A 9,704-nucleotide genomic window follows, 5' to 3' on the forward strand; every position below is an offset into this window, starting at 1 on the left:
TTTTTTTATCAACTTCCAAACAGACATTCAATGCTTGACTGGCATTGGGGTCAGAACAAACTACTTGATTCTAAATAATTTGTTTTGTGTTTAATTAAATGAATATCACGAACGTACAAACCTGCAAATAAAAATGATAGATAAAAACAGGAATTAATTGAGAGTGGCTCAAAGTTTTCAATAAATATATTCATTTTTGTTCTAATCAACTAAAAAATTTTCTTCAGTATGGTGATATTCCTAATTCTAGAATTTATTCCTTTTATTATGTAACTTAGGTAAAGATAAAGAATAAAAATTCATTCAATCAATATATTTTTGAAAAATTTAGTTAAATTAACTCAAGATTTGGAGTGTGATGCTATCCTTGCATATATTACTCTAGGTGCCCCCACAGTTTACAGATCAAAGCTACATCTTAAGTCTTGAGAGATAACCACTTCAGAAATCTACTAACCCAGTCCCTATACTTATTCAATTGTACTGAGGCAACAGTCACCCTGGTTGGTGCCACTGCAATGACGATCCTTATTACTAATTATACAAAATACTCTAACTGTGCAGTTAAATTCCACTTCCAGATTTTTAAGATTAGCAATGCTACAGAGTGTCATATTTATACTTGGTCCATCAAGTATTAATAAAAGATAAAAAAACAATAACACTTGAGTTAGAGTTAACCTTTTCCTCTAAGCTATTCTAATTACTTAAATGGAACACATACGGTATTCACTATTACTAATAATTAGTTATAATTATCAATCATTTGCAATTTAATTAGATAAAAGAGAAGTAAAATGACAAACATAAATAGAAAATAAAAAAATTAAAAACATAAAGCACATATCATCCTAAATTCAATTGTAGCATTTAGCTCTATTTAAGATGATTCAGAAGTATATTGTAGCCGGTGATCATGGTGGTTGTTATAAAAAGATAGCTTGTCTTTTATGAGTTATATCTTGGAACCACTAGATGATAAAAAACTCAGTTTTTACACAGCCTACATTTAATATGTTTTAAGAAGGTCTTTATTATGTTATTCATGGGTTTAAATTTATTTAAAGAAAATTTGTAGGAATTACAGAAAATTAGGCATACATTATTACGTACATATTTGTTGTCATTGAATTTCGATTTTCAATAATTTTGTAAATAGATTTAATATAAACTATGATTAAAAACAGAACCTTATCAGTTATTTAAGGTTCCTTTTTTCATTCTCTTATTGTTAGTTCTAATATGGCAATCGTAAAATAAACTTTTTTCAGCTTTCTTTGAAAGTAAGAATTTTTTTATACGTAACAGTTGCTTTAACTACACCATTATGTTGTAAACATAATTTCAATAAAAATGGAAATGAAAAAAAGGTTGTAAAGGAAGGAAAGCAAAAGGAAATCAATTGAAACCAATGAAAACCTTAAAAGATTATTAGGATTAAGTACAGACAGTGTTGTATTTATCTGTGAAACTGTTTCACAGTGAAGTGAGAGTTGACTACATTCCTCTTTTACAAAAACCAGTGATTACTAGCAGTGTTACTAGACATTTTTTCCTTTACAACTGTTAAAATTATTAAAGTGATGTAATCCATAGAAGTTGTGAAGAGTATAAAGTTTCTTCCCCAACCTGAATTGACCACCCTTTTGTCATTGATTTTGAATTTACTAAACAGTCTTTTGTTTATTTTTTATTAAATAATTGGGATGACTCTTCTAGAACAGGTGACTGATCAAAGTGCTTAAATAGGTCTTTGCTTTACTCATAAATGCTTCTATTAATTGGATATAATTTCCAAGCTGGAAGTCAGTTTCTTTGCAGTTTTGTTGTTAATCATTAAATATTTCTCTTTAGCTTGGGAATGACAAACATTTTTATCGATGTAATTCAAATCATACTAATTTTATCGGACAGTGTTACCAGAATCTCCACTGAAGAAGGTGGGTGACAATAGGGATTAATTTTAATGTAATTATTATAAATTATTTTAATAAAAATTTCCATAAATTTACAGTTCACTTCATATTTACAAAATGTCTGATAAATGTAATTACTGATTTATATCAGGTTTATTCTTTGTATTGGTAGAAGACAGACAATAATGTGATTAAAAACAAACGGATAAATAAATTAACACAGTGCATATATTTTTAAATTAAAAACTAAAAAATATGCAGAAAAAAGAAACAAATTCAGTTTTGTTAATAGAAATGTTTAATTTTGACATTTCTTTTAATCTTAAAATAATTTTTTATATAACATTTACACATATTCAGCACAAGCTGTAAGGCTATTTTGAAACACTAAGTTTTTGAAATCGGATTCAATTGATGTAAGATACAATCTCAAATCTGGACCTGTTTGGTTTACTACAGTTTTTATTTATTTAAACATAGTAGTAGACATAGAGCAGTAAAACTCTTTCTACTGACTCTGTAGTCATAAATGATAACAGAAACTTAAGAGTTTCTGACTGTAATAAATCAGGAAGAATTAAGGTAACCAGTGTTTCATAATTCAGAGTTTCAGTAATTCAGGTAACCAGTGTTTCATGACATTAATATAGCATATGTTGCATTAATGATCATTCATTAATGTTGCATTAGATCATTCATTAGAATGCACTATGTGATTTTAATTAATTAAAACAGTCTTGTGTTTTTAATGTTGTTATGAACCACTTCTAGATCAATAAATGTGTTTAGTTGATTTTTTCTACAACACTTTCCTTTATTTTACTATTAGTCATACAGTATTGAGTTAATTTGAAAACTGGGAAAAACTTCCTTTTGTTATAAAAAACACTTAAATGTTAAACGTGTTGGGCATTTCAGTCGACAAGCGTTATTCATTTTTTGCAAATGGTTTTGCGTTTTATGTTTTTTAAATTTATTTCATATATCATTTAGTTCAGCTCTTTCTTCATATATAATGTACAGGATTAGAAAAAATAAATATAACATAAAATAACAAAGAAAACCTACTCTAATTACCAACTCTATTAATTAAAGTTGAATTAATTCTACAACTTCTGGTTTGTCTCTTATCTTACATCGGTGATGTAGGTAGGCATTTATACTATTACACAATTTCTTCACTTACTTCAAATATCCAACTTATAACTCTGAAAAGATATATACTGCAGGTAAAAATTACTGTGATTCTATACTAAAAATTGGAAGGAAATGTAAATTTTAGTCTGTTTAGAGAAAAAAAACTGTAGTTAACTAAACATCAAAATAAGTTGTACAATTAAGTATAAATATTTAAATACAAATAAAATCAATACACTTTATTTCCAAACAATAATACAACATAATGTGAGGGTTTTAAGATAGTAAACAATAGATGTACTATAACTGAAAAAATCCCCTTCACAGATTAGTTACAGAATAATACAAATCAACAACAAAACTTAAAACTACTGAAATTTGTGATTTTATCATCCTTTATATAATTAAAATTATTATTTTAGCAAAACTGTAATTTTGTTAACAACTTTCATATTAATGCAGATATTAAACGCTTCTTTGGCACTAGATATGAAGGTATAGTTTCATTCACTGAACACACTTTGTCCATTAATTATTAATAAAAGTCACTAAGAAATATGATCAGTCTGGTACTAAATTAACTCTATTAGAAATAAAAACATTCACTTTTCTAATCATCTTAATTTTATTTTAACTGTACTTTAAAGCACCAATTCTGCTACAAAAATTTTTTTCAGTAACTTCATTGCAACAACTCACACACATACACACAAAACCACTTTGTGATCTGTCATAATGTTCATTCATAGTCTTTTTTGAACAATTTTAATTTTGATATTAAATTTTACCCTTGACAACACAAAGTAAAAAAAAAAATTAAAATTAAAATGTATACATTTAATGATGATAAAAATTTTAATGTATATTTTAAATATCTAAATAATTCATTTTCTATTATTTTTTATGCAGCGATCTTTAATATTATCTACAGAACAGTTGCTTCTTCAGCTATGCTGGTGAATTTCTGGTCTATCCTTGTTGTAAATAGTACCATTTTGTAGCTAGCTCACAAGTAGTATTTTGATTAATAGTTTTTGAGTAAGAAAGTAGAAATTGTTCAGTTTTGTAAGTAAAGAATATTTAAAACCTGATTACGGTTATTTCTTTACTGATTTGTGTGGATGACAAAAGTATTTGATCATGTTTAATCTATTTAAGTCATATGAGAAAACGTTAAATACCATCATTTACTTTCAACTAAACAGAAACTATACAACTCCTGCTTCATTTAACAGCTTTTTATTTTGTCATATTTTGGGGTTACCAGAGTACTGATAAGATTTATATTATTAAAAATTAACTTATTTGGTAACAGCATAAAAGTATAAATGCTAGTCTTTTATATAATTTATTTTATTATGTAATATCTATTTACTTTTAAATTTATAGTCTTTTTATTCCGTTTTTTTTTTTTTTTTTTATTTTAATAAGATTAATTATAATAAAATTAATTTAAGTAAAGTACTTGAAACAATAGTCTTTTTTGTTTCTTTTTTTCCCTCTAACATCAGCGGGTGGAAAACTTATTCTTTAATGGAATTTTATAATTCATTAATAAAATTTCCTATCTATATCACATTTTAAAAACTTGTAATTTTCATGAAAATAAAATGTAAACTCCACATTTACATGGAAAATCCTTTGTTTATTATCCATTCCAATTAGGTATACTTAACTACAACTGTTGATACAAACTTTAGAACATAATAATTTTTTTAATGAACAATTACTTATGTTGACTGAATATTATTTTCATATTAATGTTTTTACGGATATTTTGTGATGGTTTAGGCTAGTGAACTTTCACTATTTTGTGAATTCATTTAACTGATTGCAACTAGCGTTGGCAGCACATTCTTGGGGTTTTTTAACTGCTTTAGTTATTTTTATTTTTTATCTTTTTGATAACATTCATTAAGTAAATGAAAAAGTTGAGCTTTAATTCTTGGGATTGGTAACCGATCTTGTATAATGCATTTATAAGCCTTTATGTGTATGATATTAACATACAGCTCAGGCATACTTTTTCTTTACTTTATTTGGTTTTTCTTATGGTTTTATTTCTGTTATAATAATTTTTATGCGTAAACTTGTGTACAGAGAAAAATTAAATTTTTTCATGCATCATAATTTGTATGCTTCTAAAGAGAATGAAGTGTAAGATATATTTATATTTTTTGCTTGAAAAGAAACTTAAAGAAGTTTGCTTATTAAAGGTGAACACAGTAGGTTAACAGATGCGATGACATTTATGTAAGAAGCAAGTGGGAAAATCTATTTTACAGTAGGAAATGTACATCACTGGAGATTACCTTAACTAAACTGCTAACCTTATCATGTGTACTATTAATGTAAGAACAGATAAGGTCAGGTTTAGACTTTACTAGTCTTTGATAGATTCAAAATTAAGTCATTTTTTATAAAAAATGTACTATGCAGTGTAATATACCTTAGTTTGTATTTTTTTTAACTTAATTCATTAATAAACAATTAAAATGAACTTAAACAATTACTGTTACTAGCACGTAGTTATATTTAATGTTTGTTACTGATTGTTTTATGTAATATATGATGGAAGTTAATGGAAGATCATTTTAAAAAATGTTTTTAATTTTTATTTTTTTTTATTCAATGTTTTTATGTTTTCTTAAGTTTTGTCCTTTATAGATCATGTTGCAATTGATTATCATTGAAATTAACGTAAAAAACTTAATATAAAAAATAATTATGAAATGATAAATCATTAAAACATAAACACCATTATAAGATGTATTGTCTGAATACTGTTTATTAAATACGCATTTAAGAACAAAAATACTTCATGTAAAGATTTGTAAATCTCAATTATTATTATTATTATCATGTTTCTTCAAATATAATTCAAAATAACTTAGAATTAATTAATGATCTAAAAACAAAGTGTTTTCTGATTTTAAAAAGTGTTATGATTGAAGATCAAGTTCACTACTATTTGAAGTTTTCAGTATCACTAATTGATTACGTCCTTAATTAGCTCTGTTAAGAAGGTCATCTAACACATGAATGAAGATTACTCAGGTACTATTAACTTACCATAGATTATTCAAAATAAATCATTTTTCACCACAACACAGCACGTAGACAATAATCATTTGTGATCTATTATTTCATTAAACATTCATTAACTGTCCATTCTGTTAAATGCTTGTGCCCACTGGTCATACCATCTGTGAAGTGCACGATATAATTAATTTTTGTGAGCAGAGAGGCACAGTATTTCTGTGATCCTTTAGGAAAATTACATTATGTGTGCGATATCATAAATTTATTGTGAAATATCAAATAAGATTTGGAGTGATATATCAACCCAAATGTGTGTTATGACACACATTTGGTGTGTCATAAAGGATATGTTTTGAAAAGTGGGAGTCTTATGATGAGCACAGTACTTTCAAATCGGTGAGGAGTTGTAGGTGAATTACTAACTGGCTGGCTACTCTGAAAGTAAAGATTTTATTCAAAGCTGGTTTTGCTGGTAATAATTATTGTTGGCTTTTTACTTGTACAATTAAAACAAGATAGTCAGTAACTGTGAGTAAATGCATCGATGCAGAAAGTATTTCAAGTTGTTTCTTTCTTTTTTTGTTTAGCCTCCGAAACCACCATAAGGTATTTCTTTGAAGGCTGAATGAGGTTGATATGTATGAATGTACATAAAGTGCAGTCTTGTACAGTCTCAAGTCGACCATTCCTGAGATGTGTGGTTAATTGAAACCCAACCACCAAAGAGTTTTTACAATAAATTAAATTATCACTGTAGAATTTATTGCTTAGGGCCAAGATATGATTAAAAAGTAATTTAAAGAATTTTAATAAAAATTAAAAGTTAGTGCATAATTACTAAGCTCAATAATGACATATATTAGGTTAAACAGCAGCTCAGTTAAAATGATCAAAATTAGTTACCAACTTAAATATTTGAATGAATAAAATTTAAATAAGATATGTGCTAGAAGTAACAAAAACAAATACAATAAAATTCACTTTTGCTTGTAAATGGACAGTTATTTCATAACTGAATCTAAATCAAGCAAAAGCTGTTTGTCATCAAGAGGGTATTTGTGACAAGGACAAACCAACACTACAGCAAATCTGGGAAATATATTGCTCTACAGTTTTAAAAGACAAACCACATAAAAAAATAAAATTAAATAAAAAAAATAAATTTGATATTTAATTTCATTAAACATTCAATTTGAACATATCTCAGAGTGCTATTTTAAATTGCCAATTATTGACTCAATAGCTGTTTTCACTCAATTAATTATCATCAATGCTTGTAGGAAAATGGCTCTAGTTAGATAATAATTAAGAGCAGATAGTGACAGTCACATGGTGATAACCATTTGATTAATTTATTTAAAGAAAAAATACACTTTTAATATAAGCTGAACACTTCGATTGTTAGCCATTAAAATAAGTACAGCAGAATTCTTCAATGTGGTTATAACATTAACATATATCAGCATTCATATCCATGTGATATAAGTGATGTTTTGCTACATGATGGTTATAAGTGAAAATTAACAAAACTTAATTTTTAGTGATAAACTGAACCAATTTTTTTTAATATAACATTTAATAACATTAAATTTCTTATCATAATGTACTCAACTGCTTTTGTGGCCATCTTCAGTAATTGATGTTACTGTTTTTCACCTTGGGATCTACTGTTGTTATACAATAAACTCCATTAAAGGAACCGCAGTTAAAACACAGTAACCAAATAAACATAATCCTGCTAGATCAAAAACTAAACTTCTCTAACTGCAAATGTTTGAAAGTGAACAAGCAGAATGTAGGTTGAAAATAATACAATGAACACCAAAAAGGCACTCCATAGCAATATAGAATAAATATTTACCGATTGTCTTGTAGAAGTAAATCTCAAACCCACCGACATTAGGAAATTTATTTTATCTTAGGTAACATGGTAAACTGCATGCCTACAAACTAAGCTGATCTCCATGGTGGAGCATCTCAGCCTATCATCCGGAGGTCCCAGGTTCGAATCCCAGTCAGACTTGACATTTTTCACATGCTTCAAAAATTATATTTCATATTCTTACACAAAAGATTTGAGCTTATGTAGTGAATTAATTCATTAAGAAAAAAAATTGTTCCATAGTACCTGGAGTAGATATACAGTATCCAGAAAAATGAAAAGTGTGAACTAAAGTAAAATATCACTAGAGTTAGGAATATTAGGTTGTAATTTTCTGCTTTCCACTTTATTTTGATGTTTTACAATGTCTAATAATCATGGACAATGCTACCTAAAATAGTAAATAAATAAAAAGAAAAATAAAAACATATACAAATAAGTACTGCAGGTGAACATTATGAAATAATAAGGTCGCAGCACAGAATATTAAACGATTCAATTCTAGCGTGCTTTTTCACCACATAAAAAAACATCTTCTTAATCAAAAAATCCACTAGTAATTACATTAGCTGATGGCATAGTGAAAAAAAGCAATACCAGTGTCACTGAAAGGACTAACAATGTCAAGAGCAACTGGAAGTAAGACGTTATAAGTTTAAAAAATGTTACTTTCAAATAACTTTGGTTCAGTTTACCATATACTTAATGTGAAGGTATTCTTCAAATAATTTTTCCTCCAATAAACACCAGTTATACAATATTTTATAAATGTTTATTAAAAAAGGTATAATGTGATTATTATGTGAAACTAAAGTAGGAAGATTCCTCTTCAAATTCACACAATTGTGATGAAAATTTTAATTCAATTAAAACAATATTTTGTTCAAAAAATTGAAAATTTAGGTCTACATATTATATAAAGCAAATCTAAAAACTAGAATTTTTTAACAGAATTGTAAAATTAACACTTTCCTTTTTTACTAAAAAGATCTTTTGGATGATCCAAAAAGTTTCTTTTACAATCATCAACCTGTTGTTGTTACACGTGATCTACAATACTGCCCATGTTTTTGATATACTTTAATGATTGGTCTATTTTAGTTTTTGGCCTATTTCAGAATTTGTCAGTTTCAAAAAGGGTGAAACCAAATTGTCAATTATGTCAAATAAAAAATAATTTAAAAAACACACTATCTTCTCATCATAAAAAGCTATCAGATATGTTTACTTGAATTCACTTATAACTATACTTGAAAGAGCTGTTAAGCAATAAAAATCTTAAATTAACTGATTATAATGAACTCTAACGAATGAGTGAATGAATGAAGTGAAAAAAATCATAATTATTAAATACAAAAAAAAAATTATGTCTAATATGTTTTTGTCCCAAATCGTGTTAAAAAATATCATCATTCATATAACTGCCTAACAAAAAACCGTTTTAAAATGAGCACCAAATTAAACTGCTATAATACCCAATAATATTACAGGCACTTTCATCAGATAAGAGCCATTTAACCATACAAGTGGTAATTGTATAAAATAATAAATACACTCTGAAATAAGCTCTACATTATTATGATGATGGAGACATTTATTAAAAAATTTCTCTAAAAAAACATAATTTAACAACTATAAAACTATAATAATGAATAAACTGTACTTATATTACCAAGTTGATGTAAGACACAGCCGCAAGGTAAGGATTGACTAGTTTTCCTACTCTT

The sequence above is a fragment of the Lycorma delicatula genome, chromosome 10 (assembly GCF_047948215.1).
Source record: "Lycorma delicatula isolate Av1 chromosome 10, ASM4794821v1, whole genome shotgun sequence".
NCBI lineage: Eukaryota > Metazoa > Arthropoda > Insecta > Hemiptera > Fulgoridae > Lycorma > Lycorma delicatula.